This window comes from Epinephelus fuscoguttatus, linkage group LG2 (genome assembly GCF_011397635.1).
Source record: "Epinephelus fuscoguttatus linkage group LG2, E.fuscoguttatus.final_Chr_v1".
In the NCBI taxonomy this organism is placed as follows: domain Eukaryota; kingdom Metazoa; phylum Chordata; class Actinopteri; order Perciformes; family Serranidae; genus Epinephelus; species Epinephelus fuscoguttatus.
In genome coordinates, this window is record NC_064753.1 from 2,923,143 (window position 1) to 2,929,108 (window position 5,966).

The 5,966-nt window shown below is 39.5% G+C and overlaps 1 long non-coding RNA gene across 1 annotated transcript; it reads left to right on the forward strand.

Annotated features, from left to right (window-relative positions):
• Nucleotides 1-4,442: 4,442 nt before the first annotated feature.
• LOC125905700 (uncharacterized) lies at nucleotides 4,443-5,311 on the forward strand. The gene is made up of 3 exons (XR_007451690.1): nucleotides 4,443-4,515; nucleotides 4,880-4,991; nucleotides 5,100-5,311. It is a non-coding gene; the product is annotated as an uncharacterized LOC125905700 (long non-coding RNA).
• Nucleotides 5,312-5,966: the final 655 nt, after the last annotated feature.

A 5,966-nucleotide genomic window follows, 5' to 3' on the forward strand; every position in this document is an offset into this window, starting at 1 on the left:
TCGTCTCTGCTCACCTGTGATCGCCAAAGATTGAAGGCTTCTTCGATCAGCTTAAATATGACCCGTTGGTGAGCTCTCCTCCATGCCTCGATGAAATCCCGGTGTTCCTGAGGCATCCTCCCCTCTACCTTGCCCGCAAGAAACGCCACAGATGACGCAGTAAACACGGAGGTCTCCAGGTTAGGCTCGAAGCTCACCTGAGGTCTGTTCGTGTGTCTGATCGCTGCAGTGATCTGCATTTTCGGGACGTTCCTCCTGCCCTGCGCTCGTGGAGGACTAAAGACCAATGGATCCGGCCCATGTTCCCTGACGTCGGTGGCTCTGACAGCATAAGCTGTTCAACGGATCCCGATCAGCTGTTGCTGCCTCCCGCCAGCTGGCGTGTTCGAACCGGGAGACACGGCGAGGACCCTCGGAACCTCCACTCACTGAAGCGCGCTTCATCCTCCCTCACTGAAGCATGCTTCATCCTAATCTGACACTGTTGATCTTAATTTGGCTTTGCTGAATGCCCGTCATCAACAAAACTTTTTTATTGAAAGATTTCTTTACCTAACGCAAACTGGATTTTATGTTCCCAAAGGAAACCTGGCTCTGTGAAGGAGAACTTACTCCTTTTTCGGAGCTCCTTCCCCCTGGATGCCGCACCACCAGCAAAGGTGGGGGACTGGCATCCATATATAAATCCACCTTTCACTGCCAGCAGTCCCCAGCTGTCAGCTACACCAGCTTCGAGCTCCAACTTGTTGAGGTAAATTTCCCCGTGACTGTTGTCTGTGCAGTGGTCTATCACCCACCAAAATCTAACAAAAGGCCCGTTTCCACCGCAGGAACTTCGGGGTAATTTTACGGGCCGGGGCCTTTGGTGCTTGTCTCCACCGCAGGAACCACCCCTGAAGGACAGAATTCCGGAACTTTTACAGGGGCTAAACAAGTCCCTGCCTCGGAGTAGGTACTCAGAACGGCCCCGAAAAACTCCTGGCTGGGGCTTGGGGATTATTTGGTGCTGATTGGATATACTCAAGACGGGATGTGATGTTTTGTAAATAACAACATGGTTATCGTAGTTTAGCTAGGCTAACCATTAGCTGTTAGTGGTGTCTGTAATAACTCAATAAACGGTCCGTGAAAAAAATATTTTTTCCAGCGGATATCTCAGTTACAACATGACTGAGCTAGCAAAGCAGTTTTGTGTTGCTATGTGTGGTATTTATTCAGTTTTGGGAAATCACGATGTCTAGAATGCATCAGCTGACCGGGACAGCTAACACCAGCAGCAAAGCTAACGTCAGGAGGGTCCATGTCATTGGTCTGACAGCCCATTGGTCTGACATCCCATTAGTCCGACGGTCTGCGGTGCTGAACAGCTCCCCCTTTCTACCTTGATGGTGTGCCGCGACCGGCTCTGGGTCAACTGGGAAAGACTTGAGGCGAAGCAAGCTCACAGCTTATGTTTTTGTCACTTTCTTTTTCATTTTAACCCACACCATGATCTTTTCCTAACCCTAACCAAGTGGTTTTTGTGCCTAAACCTAACCAGACCCTAACCGCAGGGCATCATGATGATTTCGGGATGGACTTCAGAACAATGGGTTTAATATGGTCGGAACAATGGGATGTCGGACCAATGGGCAGTTCCCCATCAGGACGTCATCTGTTAAAAGCCTCCCGTTGTTGGATATGACATGAAATTACTCCAGTTAGCTCAATCATGTTGTAACTAAGACATCCGCTGGAAAAATATTTTTTTCACGGACTGTGACCGGAGTTATTACAAGCACCGCTAATGGCTAACGGCATCCCTACGTCAAAATGGTTGCACAACCATTACGTCACGTACAGAATCCGGTAAATTTACAGGAACCTTCCTCCTACTCCGCTCTCAGTGGAGACACGGTGGTTGAGAGGGCCAAGCGAGAGGACGTTCCTGTAGTAGTTCCTGCCCCCCAAATAGTACCAGGAACTTCTTCAGTGTTTACTAAAGTTTACTATAGGGCCTATTGCCCAATTTATGCCTCCTTAGTTCATGGCTGTGAGCCATGGAGATATAAATTGGGCTTATGTAATATAAGAGCAGGGCAGGGCTGGGCAGGACAGGGCAGACAATTATATTGTGCGTAAAATTAGATGCATTAGGATAGAGTCATATGCTCTTATTTTAAGTTAAATAATAAGCACATAGCCATTTGTGGCCAATTCATTATTGCATTTATTTTATAGTCTGGAATTAAACAATAACTGCTGATTTTCTTATGCAGTTGATTCTGAGGACAGCGTTTGTGTAGTGTGTACAAGCATAATATAGAGCATTATAGGTAGAAACATGTGGGCCGGTGTGTGGGCCTGTGCACCTGAATGTCCCGGGCTGAATTTGTGTCCCAGTCTGCCCCTGGTCTCGTCTCTTATACAACATATGTGAACATGTAAAGATACTTTATTTGCACTTAGTTATACATTCATACTTTTGTTTTTGTGAAATCTTGTAATTCTGCATGTGACCACCACTAGAGTAAATCCAAAAGAAATCAGATATGAGCATTTGGAAGCTCATTTTTCCACCAAAAAAACAATCAGGAAGCATAACCCTGGGACCCCCTAGCAGGTGCCAGGTCTCGTATCCCTCATACCTTTTTCACCCCTGACCCATTTTCAAGCCTGAGGCATACTCCTCTCACCTAGCAAAGAGCCTGAGCCTTGACATTGCTCTGTAGTGGAGCACACGAGAATCGGAGGATATCTTTTGGCTGTTGACATGTTAGTTGCTGCTATTGTTCACTAATGCTGTGGGGAAAATGTTATATTTAATTTCCATTACTCAGTTAATTATTGAGTGTTTATTTTAGTCATGAAAACACATTGGTATATGTATTAGCACCCTTAAATGCACATTTCTTATTTGGTCCAGCCACACAGCTAGTTGTACTGATGTGTGAAATGTTTTATGTTTAAGAGAGCAAGTCAATGTAAAATGGTTTATTTTACTCAGAGAAAAGACACAGGAATTTAATTATGTGTAGAGAATTAATCATTTTACTCTATGTTTCTACATTAAGAAATAAATTGTCAAGCAGTATTTTTGTACTGATGAAAGTACATTATAAGATTTAAGTTACTGTCATTGTTAGATGTATTTGCCAGATTTATGGTGTTTACACAACTAATGAAACAGGTACTGAGTTAATACGGAAAATACTTACCATGTTTTCACTAAAAAGGGTGGAAAGTTATTGGTTTAATGTTTAAAATATATGAGGTATTATTATTTTTTATTGACACTGGTTAACCTGAAGCAGTTTAATACTAATTTCATGTTTATTTGTATTGTGTCAAAATGTGATGAACATATATTTTGTTAGGATAAAACAATTCTACAGTAATTTCATTGGACAATTTTGAAGATGAATTACTAGCTTAATTTTCATACCGGTAATTACATTCAGCAGCACTTAAATGATATTATAATCTGGATAATGTTGTACAACAAAAGAGAAACATAAGAGAAATACAGAAGAGATATCAGTTATAGAATTAATAATAATAATAATAATAATAATAATAATAATGATGATAATAATAATAATAATAGTAATAATAATACATTTTATTTGTTAGGGTGCCTTTCAAGCCACTCAAGGTCGCCTTACAGCAAAGATTAAAAAAAAAGCATACATCAGACAAGAAACACAGCATACAAAACATCATACAAATTCATTAAAATAGAGGGGAAGACAGTAAGACAGTGTAAGAACATAGTGCATTTGATCAGGTGGAATGGGCAAGTCTGAACAGATGTGTTTTGAGTGTGGATTTGAACAGATTGACAGATGTGGTGTTGCGGAGGTCAGGGGGGAGTGAATTCCAGAGCTGGGGAGCAGAGTGCTGAATGAGTATAATAAGTAATAATATGATTTATTTAATAGCACTAATAAACCCAATGTGTTTTAAATAAAGAACAACCAGGTTCATGTATTTATCAGCAAACTATCTTAAATATTAGGCCTAAATATTTTTTGAGTGTACATGATAAACTGATTCACTGAACAAGACCGGCTTACAATTAGCCTATTTTTGATGTGTTGTTAGATAGCTAACAAACAAACAAACTACAGCAGGGCTATTCAATTACTATTTCAACTGGGCCACATGTCAAAACCAGATAATGTCGACAGGCCACATTTTTAGCAGTGAGCAGCCGATCCACTTTTTTTTTTTTTTTTTGCATACATATATATATTTATGTATATATATATATATATATATATATATATATATATATATATATATATGTATAGGCATGACCCTCCTCAACATGATGCATTTTTCTGAAATATTTTGTTACACAGTAGCACTGACAACGTTTCAAAATTAAGTTTGCAAAGATAGTGAAATTCTTTCTATTGCCCTTGTTCAGTTAACATTATTCTTCTGCCCATATGATCTCAGTTTTTCAGTTCCAGGCCACATGCTGTGCCAGTCCTATTCCCAAGGACCTGTGATGCAGAGATCACACCACAGGTAAATTAGAACAAATTTGCCGCAACCAAGTTCGATTAAAATTCTACTATATTAATTTCTTATGTGCATTGCTAATGTCAAGGTGTTACAGTTTACAACCTAGTATGCAGAAACACACAGTGACATATAATCATGCAAATGCATAGTGTGCTTGCTGCTAGGTCACAGTACAATTTCAAATGTAACAACAGTAGTATTACTAGTAATACTAAAGTAATTAGTTTTAGTAAAATATTCATGCATTATAGTGCATGTTTCATCTTAGTTTACACTGTTCTGTATTTGAATGCTTAATTTTTTTCTTGTATAACATCAACAATTAGCTCTTGAGAATTCAAGGATTTTGTTTGATTGTATTTGGTAGATGATTCTGGACAACATCAACTGCCCAGAGGAGGAGGACATCGATGAGGACATTGCCACCGTGGAGGACCACTGCAGAGTACTGACTTTCCTATGGAAAATCATAGAGACTGGTGTGTTCGGTTCTCATTTGTTTGTATTTTTCTACATTTCTGATATGAATAGGTACTCAACCTTGTGTTATGTGTGCTTTCTTTTAAATGTTTTATTATGTTGTGAAGGTACCTCTGAAGAGCTGAAATGTCTACTGACATTCTGGACTGGCCGGGGTGTTCTTTCTCCGAACCTGGAGGTGGAAATTATTGATATTGCCCTACCACAGTCATCAACTTGCTTTCAAACTCGGAAGCTGTCTTAAAATGCATTAAACTATGAAGACTTTCATCAAGACCTGAAGGCAAGCATTTCCTCCTGTTACTCTGGCTTTGGTCAGATTTGGGCACTGACACTGACACCCATGGAAGTATTATGATGCAGTCCAATCCATTCTGTCTATCTTTTCATTAGAGATGCCCTCCAGTCAATAACATGTACTGTAATTTTGATTCACTTTGCTAACTCTTTTGAATGAATAATTTATTTTCACTTTTCACTTCCATATGTATTTTACTTTTTATTTTATACAGTCTATGATTTTAACATTTGAGGTCTTATTTTTTTCAGTTGCATGTTTTATCTTTTCAGATTCAGATCTTATTTTTTACAGCTTCAAATCTTATTTTTTCACTTTCAAGTCTTTTTTTCACTTTCAGATCTTTTTTTTTTTTTTTCAGTTTCAAATCTGTTTTTTGAGTTTCAGACTTTTGACCCTGATGTGGCGTGGGGGGCATGGCATCAACTGAGAGGGGTGTGGAATCATGAGTGACAGTGCCTTCAGGGAACGTAGGAACTAAAAAAATTCTGACTCAACACTTATATACACCACATTCATGTAACTGGCAGTGTAAAAATTGATGCCAGTGACAAACTTCCATTTAGAAATCTGTTTTAGACAGTACTGAGCACCAATTGCGGTATAAGAGTGATAAATTATGCCAGATTTTGCAGTTCAGCAGCCACATTTTAAAGGGACATTGTGTAACATTTTC